This window comes from Mustelus asterias, chromosome 13, assembly GCF_964213995.1.
Source record: "Mustelus asterias chromosome 13, sMusAst1.hap1.1, whole genome shotgun sequence".
NCBI lineage: Eukaryota > Metazoa > Chordata > Chondrichthyes > Carcharhiniformes > Triakidae > Mustelus > Mustelus asterias.
In genome coordinates this window covers 31,536,471-31,553,427 of record NC_135813.1, presented here as the reverse complement: position 1 = coordinate 31,553,427, position 16,957 = coordinate 31,536,471, and the positions used below count along the sequence as shown (strand labels likewise).

The window sequence follows — 16,957 nt, the reverse complement described above, 5'->3', positions numbered from 1 at the left end:
CAAAGGGCCTGTTCCTGTGCTGTATTGTTCTTTGTTCTTGTTCTTTGTTCTTTAACACTGGGTCACCACATCGAGAACAGAAGTTTAAGGAGGAGGCTTTCTAACATCTTTTCAGGATGGGCAATAAATGCAGTCTTATATAAACACTTATCAAGAACAGGGTATGTATAAAATATATACTGAACATCCACAGATACTATTTGAACAAGCTAGTCTCTGTGACCTCAAACAGACAGGAAGACAGGCTGAAAAGATTTTTTTTAATTTTACTGGAATAAAGAAAATTAATCAAAAACAAGATGTCAGACATATAGACAGGCGAAAGCTATAAAATACTAATGCTATTACCCTGAACAGACATAACAGGTAAATTCTAATGCAAGCCATTACATGTTCCGTGAATGAACCTGGTTTTTAATCCCATATGTGCAATCCCCAGAAAGAAAGATGAGAACACCATTTTAGACCAATCCTCTTCATCCACGCCACATGCGTGTCTTCTCACTTACAAGCCGATGGCTATATTCCAGATACTTCCTCTGTCAAAGTGAGGACAAAAATCAAGGCAGACACTACTGTGCAGTGCTGCCGATGCAGATGCTCACTAACATGAGCCAATGCACCCCAGGTTTCCAGCTCAGTTTCTACAGCAGCAGTGTTCCAGATACAGTGAGAAATGTTTTGGGAGTTTCTTCCGAGTTTAGCTTTGGGTAGGAGAGTCATAGAATCCCTACAGTGCAGATGGAGGCCATTCGGCTCATCAAGCCTGCACCGACAACAATCCCACCCAGGCCCTATCCCCGTAACCCCACGTATTTACCCTACTAATCCCCCTGACACTAAGGGGCAATTTAGCATGACCAATCAACCTAACCCGCACATCTTTGGACTGTGGGACAAAACTGGAGCGTCCGAAGGAAACCCACGCAAGCACTGGGAGAAGGTGCAAACTCCACATAGACAGTGACCCAAGTCGAGAACTGAACCCGGGTCCCTGGCGCTGAGGCAGCAGTGCTAACCACTGTCCTGTTTTTCAAGTGGTGTGGCTGAAAATTTCTAAACTGGACACCAAACGACAGATCTCAACAATATAAAGGCAAAATACTGTGAATGCTGGAATCTGAAACAAAAACAAAAAATGCTGGAAGGTTTCAGCAGGTCTGACAGCATCTGTGGCGAGAGAATAGAGCCAACATTTTGAGTCTGGGATGACCCGCAAATGATCCCAGAAATGAAAGGTTTGTCATTTGTGGAGCAGTTGAGGAGTCTGGGTCTACGCTCGATGGAGTTTAGAAAGATGAGGGGGGATCTAATTGAAACTTACAGAATACTGAGAGGCCAAGATAGAGTGGGCATGGAGAGGATGTTTCCACAAGTGGGAGAGACTAGAACTCGAAGGCACAACCTCAGACTGAAGGGATGCTCCTTTAAAACTGAGATGAGGAGGAATTTCTTCAGCCAGAGAGTGGTGAATCTGTGGAGACCAGGTCATAGAGAGTCTTTAAGACAGAGATAGGCTCTTGATCAAAAAGGGAATTAAGGGTTCATAGAAATCATAGAAACCCTACAGTACAGAAAGAGGCCATTCAGCCCATCGAGTCTGCACCGACCACAATCCCACCCAGGCCCTACCCCCATATCCCTACATATTTTACCCGCTAATCCCTCTAATCTACGCATCCCAGGACACTAAGGGGCAATTGTAGCGTGGCCAATCAACCTAACCCACACATCTTTGGACTGTGGGAGGAAACCGGAGCACCCGGAGGAAACCCACGCAGACACGAGGAGAATGTGCAAACTCCACACAGACAGTGACCCAAGCCGGGAATCGAACCCAGGTCCCCGGAGCTGTGAAGCAGCAGTGCTAATGGGGAGAAGGCAGGAGAAAGAAAGATGAGGAGAAGGTTATGGAGAGAAGGCAGGAGAATGGGGATGAGAATCATATCAGCTATGATTGAATGGCAGAGCAGACTCGATGGGCCAAATGGCCTAATTCTGCTCCAAATCTTATGGTCTTATGGACCCTTTGTCGGCAGATTCAAACAAGTGGAAAGCAATAGCGGGCCAGTGTGTGGAATAGGGGACTGATTTATTATGCTTGTGTTTTGAAAGTTGATATCAGCCTTCAAACACCAGACCGCTGGCAAACATTGCAGCGGAAAGTTTAATGTATTCGGATGGCATTCCCTTATCAATTATTTTAAGAGAGGGGTTGCACAAATTAATTTCGTAGCAAGTCATTAGAATGTGTCTACCATAGTATTTGCTCACAACGATCACAGATGCTAATTCCTGCACTCTAAACCTAGTCCACTGCCATCCCTTCCTCAGGGCAGCACGGTGGCACAGTGGTTAGCACTGTTGCTTCACAGCGCCAGGGACCTAGGTTCGATTCCTGGCTTGGGTGACTGTGCGGAGTCTGTACGTTCTCCCTGTGTCTGCATGGGTTTTCTCTGGGTTCTCTGGTTTCCTCCGACAGTCCAAAAAACGTGCTGGTTAGGTACAGTGGCCATGCTAAATTCTTTCTCAGTGTACCTGAACAAGCGCCGGAGTGTGGCGACCATGGGATTTTCACAGTAACTTCATTGCAATGTTAACGTCAGGCTATTTGTGAAACTAATAAATAAACTTAAAATTTTAAACTTTCAGCCTTGGATTGTTAACTTGCTGTGGATTATTGGAGAAAATTTATATCTTTTTAAAAATATCTTTTTTATTTAAATTCCTGTTGATACGTGTGCTGCCCTCCAGTGGGGACAGTCAATATAAGGGTTTGATCATTGATTTTGTGATGACCTGCATGAATTATCCTGAGTGGACTTTTCTCAATGATAAAATTCAATATATCTGACTCCGATTCATGCCCCGATATTGGTGCAGCATCCTTATTAGTCATTGATGAAGTAGATATTTGTATTTTTTCAATTCTTATAAATAACTCCAAAGATGTGTAGGTTAGGTTGATTGACCATGGTAAATTGTCCCTTAGCATCAGGGAGATTAGCAGGGTAAATACATGGGATTACTGAGATAGGGCCTGGGTGGGATTGTTGTCAGTGCAGGTTCAATAGGCCAATGGCCTCCTTCTGCACTGTCAGGATTCTATGATTCTATGATAAATGACGATTGTTTGTTTAGACTAGTGTAGACTCTTCAAGAAGGGCGGCACAGTGATTAGCACTGCAGCCTCACAGTGCCCGGGACCCAGGTTCAATTGCGGCCTTGGATGACTGCCTGTGTGGAGTTTACACTTTCTCCCCGAGTCTGCATGGGTTTCCTTCAGGTGTTCTGGTTCCCTCTCACACTCCAAAGATGTGCAGTTTAGGTGAGTTGGTCATGCTAAATTGCCCCTTAGTGTTAGAGGGGCTAGCACTGTAAATATGTGGCGTTGCGGGGATTGGTCCTGGCTGGGATTGTTGTTGGTGCAGGCTTGATGGGTTGAATGTACTGTAGAGATTCTATGAGCCCAAAAGTAGAATTGTTTGATTTTTTTAAAATCAAGATATTTGAAAAAGTTCACACTGAAATAAGACGGTCCCTGATAGTCAGTTCATGAAGGGTGTTTCAGTTCTCTTTCCATAGCAAATTCAGTCGATTAATTTGAAGACAAAGTGGGGAGGGATCTAAGGCTCAGAGAGTTGTTTATTGCCATGGTGGCAAATAATAAAAGAAAAGATGCAGTAAATCAAGAAGGAACAAATAGGTGATGTTAGATCTTGGTTTACAATGGAAGGTGGAAGGAAGGATTGTGCAGAGTAAAAGGTTAACACTAATGCTGAGCATGTGCGTAAGGAGCTATGTCATAGTGATGTCACTCACTCAGAGAAGATGGGCGGGATTTTCCTCCCGCTCCGCGGCATGTTCCGTGGCGGTGGGAGATGGCATGCTGCTCGTTGGCAGCGGGAATTATGGTACCGCCGGGTTTCCGATTGAACACACCCCTTGCCACCGGGAAACCCATGGTGGGGGTGCGCCGGCAGTGGGATAGTAAGATCCCGCTGGCGTGAATGGCAAAAATATTTCAACGGATGAGTGAGAAGCCAGTGGCTATGTCCTGATGTTCTCCAACCTTGTAAGTAATTAATGGTGTAATTAAAGGTTTTTTGAATAGATAGGGAGGCACGGTGGCACAGTGGTTAGCACTGCTGCCTCACAGCACCAGGGATCCAGTTTGATTCTGGCCTTGGGTGACTGTCTGTGTCGAGGTTGCACATTCTCCCTGTGTCTGCATGGGTTTCCTCTGGGTGCTCCGATTTCGTCCCAAGATGAGCAGGCAAGTTGGATTGGCCATGCAAAATTGTCTTTTAGTGTCCAAAGATGTGTAGGTGAGGTGGATTAGCCATGATCAATATGTGGGGTTACAGGAATAGGGCGGGGTAGTGAGCCTAGGTGGAGTGCTCAATCAGAGGCTCTGTACAGACTCAATGGGCCGAATGGCCTCCTTCTACACTGAGACCTTGATGGAGGCAGAAACTAAGGAATCCCAAAATAAGCCAACAATAAGAGAAACTAAGAAGAGGCTATTACCCGGCTTTAAGATTCTGGGGAGCAGAATGGCTGGTGAGCGTTGAACTCAATACCTCAGGAAGAAGGAAGTGTGAACAGGAAGTCATTTATTCAGCTAGATGTTTATAAGGTGGCAAAGCTCACAGGAACACTAGCCACAGCTGAGTCGATAAAACAGAAAGAGAAGAAGATTAGAAGACATTTGATTGAGAGAGAATTTGGAAGTTCAGCTTTTTCATTTATCCTTTTAGAAATGTGGGAGCGGTATTCTAAGTGTCTCCCAAGATGTAAAAAGTTTATTTATTAGTTTCACAAGTAAGGCTTACATCAACACTGCAATGAAGTTACTGTGAAATTCCACTAGTCACCACAGTCTGGCACCTGTTTGGGCCAATGCACCTAGCCAGCATGTCTTTAAGAATGTGGGAGGACCCTGGAGCACCCAGAGGAAACCCACGTAGACACGGGGAGAATGTGCAAACTCCACACAGACAGTGACCCAAGCTGTGAATCGAATCTGGGTTCCTGGCGCTGTGAAGCAGCAGTGCTAACCACTGTGCTACTGTGCTGCCCTGTATACGCTGAATCTAAGGGCCTGGGCTTTTTAGAAATGTATAAGTATGTTGAGGAAAAAGGAAAGGATTGAACATTACAGTATCAAATGGATCAATTGAGAGGTACCAGATATTGAGGAACACTTGAATTAATATGAAAGGAGCCAGAGCATAGATCAGATTCAGCAATTTAAGAGTAAACTAGAAAATTGTACATATGTTTTTGATAGTGCACAGCGCCAGAGCCTGTTAAAGGCAGCTATAGATGGGTCACTAAAATGTTCCACTGGAGCAAGCAGAGAGGGAGTGATTTGAGGCAGGAGTGTTGGTGAGAGATTGATTGAATTATTTATTTAGTCAGTTAGTCTGTGTTTTTTTTTTGGCCTTTACTTTTGTAGTAGTATTTTTCTTAAGTTTAAAGTGAAAACCGGAAGTGGGCTGCGAAGGAGTCTGGGAAGGGTTCTTTTAAGCACGCGAAGTATAAAAGGTTGGCTGCAGTATACAGCGGGCAGCGTCAGGAGCGGGCAGCGTAGTGTGTGGGAAACAGAGTGTGAGCTATAAGGGCTTTGGCTCACAGGGCTTAGGCAGAAAGGGCGAGCAGGGGTGAGTTTAATTCATTTTTGCTGTTTCTACCTGGTACTGATCATAGAATGATCATAGAAACCCTATAGTACAGAAAGAGGCCATTTGGCCCATCGAGTCTGCACCGACCACAATCCCACCCAGGACCTATCCCCATATCCCTACATATTTTACCCACTAATCCCCCTAATCTACGCATCCCAGGAATCTAAGGGGCAATTTTATCATGGCCAATCAACCTAACCCGCACATCTTTGGACTGTGGGAGGAAACCGGAGCACCCGGAGAAAACCCACGCAGACACGAGGAGAATGTGCAAACTCCACACAGACAGTGACCCAAGCCGGGAATCGAACCCAGGTCCCTGGAGCTGTGAAGCAGCAGTGCTAACCACTGTGCTACCATGCCGCCCCTTCACCGGCCTTGTGACCCTTCACTGGCAAGGTATCTAGAGGGGATGGGTGTGCAGGCAGTGCTATGTTCCTCTTGCAGTATGTTTGAGGTGAGGGACTCCGTCAGTGTCCCTGCTGATTACACCTGTGGGAAGTGCACCCATCTGCAGCTCCTCCAAAACCGTGTTAGGGAACTGGAGCTGGAGTTGGATGAACTTAGGATCATTAGGGACGCAGAGGTGGCCATAGACAGAAGCTTTAGGGATACAGTTACTCCGAGGAATGAAAATAGATGGGTGACGGTGAGAGAGGCTGGGAGGAAGCAGTTAGTGCAGGGATCCCCTGTGGTCGTTCCCCTTAGCAACAAGTATTCCGCTTTGGATACAGTTGAGGGGGACGACATACCAGTGGTGAGCCGCAGTGAGAGGATCTCCAGCACTGAGTCCGTCTCTGTGGCTCGGGAGGGTAAGGGGGAGAGCAGGAGGGCAATAGTTATTGGGGACTCGTTAGTTAGAGGGATAGATAGGAGGTTCTGTGGCAGCTAAAGAGACTCAAGGATGGTAAGTTGCCGACCGGATGCCAGGGTCCGTGACGTCTCGGACCGTGTTTTCCGGATTCTTAAGGGGGAGGGGAAACAGTCACAAGTCGTGGTACACATTGGTACCAACGACATAGGTAAGAGAAGGGACGGGGATTTAAAACAGGAATTTCGGGAGCTGGGCTGGAAGCTGAGAGCCAAGACAAAACATGTGGTCATCTCTGGTACGTTACTGGTGCCACGTGATAGCGAGTTGAGGAACAGGGAGAGAGTGCAGTTGAACATGTGGTTGCAGGGATGGTGTAGGAGGGAGGGTTTCAGATACGTGGATAATTGGAACACATTCTGAGGAAGGTGGGACCTGTACAAACAGGACGGGGTGCACCTGAACCAGAGGGGCACCAATATCCTGGGAGGGAAATTTGATATGGCTCTCCAGGGGGGTTTAAACTAATTTGTCAGGGGAGTGGGAAAAGGAGTTGTAGTCCAGAAGTCAGTGTTGAGGGTGGTGAGGTATTGGGGAAGGTATCAAGGTCAAGGGTGGGTACCGGTAGACAGGAAGGTGGGTTGAAGTGTGTCTACTTCAATGCAAGGAGCATCCGGAACAAGGTAGATGAACTTGGGGCGTGAATTGGTACTTGGGACTACGATGTTGTGGCCATTACGGAGACATGGGTAGAACAAGGACAGGAATGGTTGTTGGACGTTCCGGGGTATAGATGTTTCAGTAAGTGTAGGGAAGCTGGTAAAAGAGGTGGAGGAGTAGCATTGTTAATCAAGGATAGTTTAACGGCTGCGGAAAGGCACTTCGAGGGGGATCTGCACACTGAGGTAATATGGGCTGAGGTTAGAAATAGGAAAGGAGTGGTCACGTTGTTAGGAGTTTACTATAGGCCCCCAAATAGTAATAGAGATGTGGAGGAAGAAATTGCTAAGCAGATTATGGATATGTGTGGGGGTCACAGGGTAGTTGTCATGGGGGACTTTAACTTTCCAAATACTGATTGGAACCTTTATAGGTCAAATAGTTCGGATGGGGCAGTTTTTGTGCAGTGTGTGCAGGAGGGTTTCCTGACACAATATGTGGATAGGCCGACAAGAGGTGAGGCCACATTAGATTTGGTACTGGGAAATGAACCGGGCCAAGTGTTAGATTTGGTTGTGGGAGAGCACTTTGGAGATAGTGACCACAATTCGGTGTCTTTTGTTATAGCAATGGAGAGGGATAGGGCCATACGGCAGGGCAAGGTTTACAATTGGGGGAGAGGTAACTATGATGCGATTAGGCAAGAACTAGGGGGCATAAGATGGGAACAGAAACTGTCAGGGAAAGGCACTAATGAAAAGTGGAACTTTTTCAAGGAACAAATACTGGGTGTCCTTAATAGGTATGTCCCTGTCAGGCAGGGAGGAAATGGCTGAGTGAGGGAACCATGGTTCACAAAAGAGGTGGAATGTCTTGTGAAAAGGAAGAGGGAAGCTTATGTCGAGATGAGGAAACAAGGTTCAGATGGCTCGATTGAGGGTTACAAGTTAGCAAGGAATGAGCTTGAAAAAGGGCTTAGGAGAGCTAGGAGGGGACACGAGAAGTCCTTGGCGTGTCGGATCAAGGAAAACCCCATGGTTTTTTACTCTTATGTGAGGAATAAAAGAATGACCAGGGTGAGGTTAGGGCCGGTCAAGGACAGTAGTGGGAACTTGTGTATGGAGTCAGTAGAGATAGGCGAGGTGATGAATGAATACTTTTCTTCAGTATTCACCAAGGAGGGGGGCCATGTTTTTGAGGAAGAGAAGGTGTTACAGGTTAATAGGCTGGAGGAAATAGATGTTCGGAGGGAGGATGTCCTGGCAGTTTTGAATAAACTGAAGGTCGATAAGTCCCCTGGGCCTGATGAAATATATCCTAGGATTCTTTGGGAGGCAAGGGATGAGATTGCAGAGCCTTTGGCTTTGATCTTTGGGTCCTCACTGTCCATGGGGATGGTGCCAGAGGACTGGAGAGTGGCGAATGTTGTTCCTCTGTTTAAGAAAGGGAATAGAAATGACCCTGGTCATTATAGACCGGTTAGTCTTACTTCGGTGGTTGGTAAATTGATGGAAAAGGTCCTTAGGGATGGGATTTACGACCATTTAGAAAGATGCAGATTAATCAGGGATAGTCAGCACGAATTCGTGAAGGGCAAGTCGTGCCTCACAAATTTGATAGAATTTTTTGAGGAGGTAACTAAGTGTGTTGATGAAGGTAGGGCAGTTGATGTCATATACATGGATTTTAGTAAGGCGTTTGATAAGGTCCCCCATGGTCGGCTTATGATGAAAGTAAGGAGGTGTGGGATAGAGGGAAAGTTGGCCGATTGGATAGGTAACTGGCTATCTGATCGAAGACAGAGGGTGGTGGTGGATGGAAAATTTTCGGATTGGAGGCAGGTTGCTAGCGGTGTGCCACAGGGATCAGTGCTTGGTCCTCTGCTCTTTGTGATTTTTATTAATGACCTAGAGGAGGGGGCTGAAGGGTGGATCAGTAAATTTGCTGATGACACCAAGATTGGTGGAGTAGTGGATGAGGTGGAGGGCTGTTGTAGGCTGCAAAGAGACATAGATAGGATGCAAAGCTGGGCTGTAAAATGGCAAATGGAGTTTAACCCTGATAAATGTGAGGTGATTCATTTTGGTAGGACTAATTTAAATGTGGATTACAGGGTCAAAGGTAGGGTTCTGAAGACTGTGGAGGAACAGAGAGATCTTGGGGTCCATATCCACAGATCTCTAAAGGTTGCCACTCAAGTGGATAGAGCAGTGAAGAAGGCCTATAGTGTGTTAGCTTTTATGAACAGGGGGTTGGAGTTTAAGAGCCGTGGGGTTATGCTGCAACTGTACAGGACCTTGGTGAGACCACATTTGGAATATTGTGTGCAGTTCTGGTCACCTCACTATAAGAAGGATGTGGAAGCACTGGAAAGAGTGCAGAGGAGATTTACCAGGATGCTGCCTGGTTTGGAGGGTAGGTCTTATGAGGAAAGGTTGAGGGAGCTAGGGCTGTTCTCTCTGGAGCGGAGGAGGCTGAGGGGAGACTTAATAGAGGTTTATAAAATGATGAAGGGGATAGATAGAGTGAACGTTCAAAGACTATTTCCTCGGGTGGATGGAGCTATTACAAGGGGGCATAACTATAGGGTTCGTGGTGGGAGATATAGGAAGGATATCAGAGGTAGGTTCTTTATGCAGAGAGTGGTTGGGGTGTGGAATGGACTGCCTGCAGTGATAGTGGAGTCAGACACTTTAGGAACATTTAAGCGGTTGTTGGATAGGCACATGGAGCACACCAGGATGATAGGGAGTGGGATAGCTTGATCTTGGTTTCAGATAAAGCTCGGCACAACATCGTGGGCCGAAGGGCCTGTTCTGTGCTGTACTGTTCTATGTTCTATGTTTTATGTTCTATGAATTGCATAAGAAACAATGGCCCAGATCTTCTGTTTTCTAAATTACCAGAGACTGGACATAAGATCGAAGATGATCACCAGAACTGCATGGAAGTTCGAATGCAACTATTCCGTCGGAATTTCCCGGGAAGTTTGAACTTCCAATGGGCATTTCCATAGCTCCCCAGAATCCTCCAGAAAAATCACTGACTGAGTTAGAATAGGACACCAGATGGTTCCAATTTAATTACTGAATAGTTACCGAGCAAATGTTTGTCAGAAAAATCCAAGTCTTACTCCTGGGTATCTGTACAACTGACCCACCAAACACCCACACTGACACCACCAACATCTCCCTGACCCGACCTGACTAGCCCCCACCACCCAACCTACCCACCTACTCACACCCACAACCACTGATGCACCCGACCCATCTGCCACTCTACCCATTTGTCCATTTACCTCCCCCGCCCTCCCCACCACTCAATTAACAACTTGCCTGTTTTTTCCCCCATTCATTAATACACTGAGAAGCTTGGGGACCTTGTTACACTTACCAGAATGCAACAACTAGTGCTGTAAAAATGAGGGGGGGGACACACAACTTCTGCGCTGATTCTCTTCGCTGCTTTCCACCAGGATTCCAATGCTGAAGGAATTCTTCTGAATTTTTTGAAATTTTGGCTAGAAAAACCAAATCCAGGCAACTGAGTAGCTTTCTGTCTGATCAATGTCGGAAAATAATGCTAATTTGAAGATTTGGGCCAATATCAGTGAAGATTCAGTAATGCCAAATGTGGGCTCATTGACCAGACCAAAACCTTACAACAAATCTCAGAGTTAAAATCATTTTTAGAAAGTGTAAATATTTTTTATTCATTCGTGAGACATGTGTGTCATTGGCTGGGCTAGCATTTATTGCCCATCCCTAGTTGCCCTTGAACTGAGTGGCTTGCTAAGCCATTTCAGAGGGCAGTTGAGAGTCAACCACTTTGCTTTGGATCTGGAGTCACATGTAGGCCAGACCAGGTAAGCATTGTTAGAATGTAACCGATGACAACTTTGTATTGGATGTAATCTGACCAATGGTAACAAGCTGCAAGGGTCAGCTGACCTAATAAACCATGGAACCAATTGCAGAATGATGTGATGGTCAGCTGATCAGCTGACTTACTATAAGTAAGAACATGTTGGGGATTGTGGAAAGCTTGGATTGGCCCAGGTTGAGGCCCCAAGTTTGGAGTTATGAAGTTTCTTTATTAAACCCTTTCTTTGATTTATAAGTTGGAGTAAGTTTTGTTATATGTTTATTGTCTGCATTTGAAAAGTTCCTTCTGATGAAACAAGGATGACAGATTTCCTTCCCTGAAGGACATTAGTGAACCAGATGAGGCTTTTCCAACGATTGACAATGGTACATGGTTATCGGTTCTTAATTCTGGATTTTTTTATTGATTTCAAATTCCACCATCTGCCATGACGGGATTCGAATCCAGGTCCATAGGACATTAGTTGAGTTTCTGGATTAATAGTCTAGCGATAATACCACTAGGCCATCACCTCCCCCCAGCATGATAGAATGGGAATGTGAATGGTAACCTACCAGGCTATCATATCAATCAGCTTTACAACATCGCTGAAGGCTGCTCTTGGTGAGTTGGGACCTCTGTTTCCAAAAACTCTACTGGAGTTCCTTCATAGTCACTACACACTTGCCAAGGAATCTTTCAGGGACATCTCTAATCATTCTTCTACCGACTATCTTAGAACTGATGTGTGACTAACTGGCCTATGATTTCTAGGTTGTGACTTGCTCCCCTTTTAAGTGAAGGTACCACATAGGTTCATAAGAACATTCCCAGACTGCAACAAGCTGGTTACTTTGTGAGTCAATGGCTGGTATATAATACATCCCATGTTTCGCTGTGGTGAATGTTGTCCGGCTCAGTAGGTGATAACCATCCAGCATCTTCTCCACATCTTGGGAATTTGCAGAACTTTTCAAAGCCCTCTTGCAGCCTTTGATCTCTCCTTTTTTTCTAACTTAGTTTTAAAAAGACCTTACTGTCACTCTCATGCCAATCCCTTTTGATCTTTTGCCTGATATTGTAGAAAATGGTGTTATCCTCCACTGACCTGTAGCTGCCCCCCATTCTCTGGAATACTCTTACTTAAATCTAATAAAAGTGACATCTGTTGAGTTTAATTGAAAAACAATGTGGGTTTTACTGTCCGTGCTATAGGACCGATGTAAGTTCAAAAGTACACCTTGTGAGGAGGAATATCTCAGGACCAAGAGATCTTGGTGTCGAGAGAATAGAGGGACCAAATAGATCTGGTCGGAATCAAACTCTGATGCTGGTCACAGTGGTCGAAGAACACAATAGAGTGAAAGTCGACTCTTTACCAAAAACATTGGCTGTAATTTTACCGCCCAGCCCACCATGGGAATCAGAGCAGGTGAGGGGCGGACAATGGGAAGGTCCGTTGAGCTCGGGTGGGGTTTTACGGTTTCAGGATGAGCGAGGCCATAAAATCCCACGCATTATGGTTAAATCTAGGGCGGACAAGTGAATTTCCTTAAGGTGAATCTAGTATCACAAGCCTACATGAATCATAGAGACATAGAGGTTTACAGCATGGAAACAGGCCCTTTGGCCCAACTTGTCCATGCCACCCTTTTTTTAAAAAAAAACCCTAAACTAATCCCAATTGCCCGCATTTGGCCCATATCCCTCTATACCCATGTAACTATCTAAATGCTTTTTAAAAGATAAAATTGTACCTGCCTCTACTACTACCTCTGGCAGCTTGTTCCAGACACTCACCACCCTCTGTGTGAAATAATTGCCCCTCTGGACACTTTTGTATCTCTCCCCTCTCACCTTAAATCTATGCCCTCTAGTTTTAGACTCCCCTACCTTTGGGAAAATATATTGACTATCTACCTTGTCTATGCCCCTCATTATTTTGTAGACCTCTATAAGGTCATCCCTCAGCCTCCTACGCTCCAGAGAAAAAAGTCCCAGTCCATTCAGCCTCTCCTTATAACTTAATCCATCAAGTCCCGGTAGCATCCTCGTAAATCTTTTCTACGCTCTTTCTAGTTTAATAATATCCTTTTTATAATAGGGTGACCAGAATTGCACACAGTATTCAGTGAATAAGCAGAGGATGCTAAAAGTAAACTAGTCTGCGCTTAAATTAAAATTGACTTTATTGATTCAGACAGCTTCAGCTAAAAGTTGATCTGATCTAATTCGCAGTCGCACGGCTAGACTCTCAGTTCATTTATTGATGTTTTAATACAATATGGTACACATTATAGCTGACCAGTGAAAGACAAGTAACTCTTTCGAATTGTGATGACAAAGTGTTTCTATTAATGGATCACGTGAGCAGAATTATAAACTGTGATCAATTCAGACTGCTTCAGATGTGATATAGTCTAAATGACAGCCTTTTCTTCCAGCTCAGTGAACTATAAATCTAACAATAAGCTTTTGCCATTTGCTTTTAGGTAGACTTCTGTACACTGTGGACACTTTCTTTTCCTTTGGGCCCCAAACAGCAGGTAAGTATTGAACAATTTAAATCCCGCTCATCAGATAACTCTTGGGGCTGACGTTTAGTCTCCATGGGTGGCTAACAGCTTTGCCAGATTGATTTAATTTTCAACATGCCCCGTCGATGAGGTTATTTTCTTTAAGCGTGAGATCAAGTGCTACTAATGCAGCATTGGATGGCTGCAAATTCTGAATAAAATCTCTGAATGGGAATTAAGAAAAAAAGATCCAAATTGGGTGGCTTCCCTTTTTCCCCTTTCCTTCCTGCTCTACCAGTCTCACTTTCCGTGATTACGAAGGAGATACGGCTTTCGTGAAAAAATATTTGTGCCCAGCCCTGATACCAGCACACGCTTATGCACACAAACTCAAAAACGTTTACACACACAAACACATACATGCGCACAAATATAAAAACAGACACACACGCATGCACAAAACGCATACACACACATGAAAACACACACGTGCAAAAACACATACAAGCACACACATACACACACAAAAACACACAGACACATACAAACACACACACAAAAATACATGCGCAAAAACATACATGCATAGACATACAAACACAATGCAGACACACATAAAAACACAGACACTCATATGCATACACACACACGAACATCCCAAGTTTGTTCAACTATGCAGAATTAATTGACCTCAGCTGGGGATAGTAACAACAGTGCTGCCACAACTCATCTCAGCAAACCAAGCTCAAGGAAGAGAAGAGTAGCCAAGCTGGACAGTTCAATGGCCATTCATTCATCCATGTTGGAAAGTGTGCAGTAATGAACCATGCATGAGGGCAAAATCAGCTGGATGTTTCTCCTGCCTGTTTCATTCCACAACTCGGTATCAAGGCTCACACATGAGGAATCGCCAACGAGATGAGGTTAAGGGGTAGCTGCTGGTGCCTTTGGCTCAGATTGGTAGCACTTGCCTCTGAGTTAGAGGATTGTTCATTCAGGGCCCAGTCCAGTCTTGAGTCCAACCTTTAGGCTGGTACTTCAATGGGATATTGAGCAAGTGTCCTCTTGGGTAGATATCAAAGGTCCTTTTACTGGAAGCACAGGGGAGTTTCTCTGTGTTCACACCAACATTTATCCCTCAACTTCCTCCTTAAAAAATACAGATGATCTGGTCTTCTATTTTATTGCTGTTTTGGGAGCAGTGCACAAATTGGCTGTTGCGTTTGCAACATTACAACAGTGACTATACTTCAAACATAATGCATAGTTCATTGTGAAGCACTTTGGGATGCCTGTGATAAGTGCTCATAAATACAAGTTTTCATAGAATCCGTAAAGTGCAGAAGGAGACTATTTGGCCCATTGAGCCGGCACCGACAATAATCCCACCCAGGCCATATCCCCATAACCCCAGGTATTTCCCCTCCCTGACACTAAGGGGCAATTGAGCATGGCCAATCAACTTAACCAGCATGTTTTTGGAGTGTGGGAGGAAACTAGAGGAAACCCATGCAGACACAGGGAGAACGTACAAACGCCACACGGACAGTCACCCAAGGCTGGTATTGATTTGATTTATTATTGTCACATGTATTGGGACACAGTGAAAAGTATTGTTTCTTGCGCGTTATACAGACAAACATACCGTTCAAAGAGTGCATAGGGGAGGAGGGAAGGAGGGGGTGCAGAATATAGTGTTATAGTCATAGCTAGGGTGAAGAAAAAGATCAGCTTAATATATGATTGGTCCGTTCGGAAGTCTGATGGGAGTAGGGGAGAAGCTGTTCTTGAGTCGGCTGGTACGTGATCTCTAACTTTTGTATCTTTTTCCTGATGGAAGACAGTGGAAGAGAGCATGTCCGGGGTGCATGGGGTCCTTGATTATGCTGGCTGCTTTTCCGAGGCAGCGGGAAGCGTAGACAGAGTCAATGGATGGGAGGTTGAACCTGGGTCCCTGGCACTGTGAGGCAGCAATGTTAACCACTGTGCACCGTGCTGCCCCTTTCCTTAGTTCATTCAGGGGAGATGAGAAAAAAAGAGACAAAATTGGGAGGAGGAAACTGGAGAAGGAACATTAGCGGTGGGGAAAGTATTGGGACAGGCTGCGGAATACACATTGAAACTCATTATTCTGTTACAAAAACATTCTGAGATCACCCCGAGGGATATGAGCGCAGGAACCCTGTGCTCATTCATCTGAAATTCCTCCATTTATTTTCAATAGATTGCTATCTCAGACAAAGTGACAGATAGAGGAACTATAGATCAATGTGGCAAGAGGTTGCATGCTAATAATCCCACAGTGTAATTTTGGCATCTATAGGCACATGAGGCCATTGTGGCAGTAATGGTCAGCCAGCAATCAAGTCAGTGCATTCATAGGACGATGTATTGTCAGAATGAGAAACACACTGTGGCAGATGTTTATGGTTTAGTTTGAGTGGAATTTAAGAACTTGGCAGTTGGAAGCTTTTATGATGCATAATTATCAGATATTGACGAGGTTGCCTGAGGACATATGATTTCATTTGGTTGAAGTGTTTGCATTTGATTTCAGTTACCCTCTTGGATCCAGTTGACCTGAATCTGGTTTTTATTTCACTGGTAAATGGTTCCTATTAGGAAGGTGACTGTTAAAATGGCAGACTGTCTGCTTCCTGACAACCGACCTAAGCACATGCTACCATAGAAACAGGCACACCACAAATAACCTTCCAGCTCTGCTCCACACCATCCTAACGATGCGCGCAATTGCCATGGATCTGAAGCATGTGATTTATTGGGCTCCACCTTTATAGTGAAATAAAATGCAAGATGTTTAGAAAAAAGATCCAGATCCTGAGAACTTAATTCTGTGTTACTCTATATTTAACCCTTTTCAGTCGTAGCGGTTACAGCCACTTCACCAAAACCAAGAAAATAATTAGTCAGCAATCAGGCTATTGTAATCAATGGCAACCTGTCAGGTTCAGAGATTAAACTTGCTCCATCAGATGAAATTGTCCAGCAACAAATGTTTAAGAAATATGTACATTACAAATATATATTTCCTTAAAAAAACACCAAGGGCAACACGGTGGCACAGTGCACTGCTGCCTCACAGCGCCAGGGACCGATTCCCGGCTTGGGTCACTGACTGTGCGGAGTCTGTACGTTCTCCCTGTGTCTGTGTGGGTTTCCCCCGGGTGCTCTGGTTTCCTCCCACAGTCTGAAAGAGATGCTGGTTAGGTGCATTGGCCATGCTAAATTCTCCCTCGGTGTACCCCAGTGGTTCCCAAAGGGTGCGGCGCGCCACACTGGTGCGGCAAGAGAGGATGGCAAGTGTGGCGGGAAGATTCAAGGACAATCAAAGAAACATTTAAACATGGATTAGATATTTTTCCAAAGTGATTGTTTTATACTTTCTGGATGTCCCA

The 16,957-nt window shown here is 44.9% G+C and overlaps 1 protein-coding gene across 1 annotated transcript in view; it reads left to right on the top strand.

The window, feature by feature from the left end:
• tncb (tenascin Cb) overlaps nt 1-16,957 on the top strand; it is a 360,962-nt gene that overhangs the window by 42,775 nt on the left and 301,230 nt on the right. Inside the window, exon 2 of the mRNA XM_078226647.1 lies at nt 13,518-13,571. The gene's annotated coding sequence lies outside the window, so the exon portion shown is untranslated. The remainder of the gene's footprint in view (nt 1-13,517; nt 13,572-16,957) is intronic.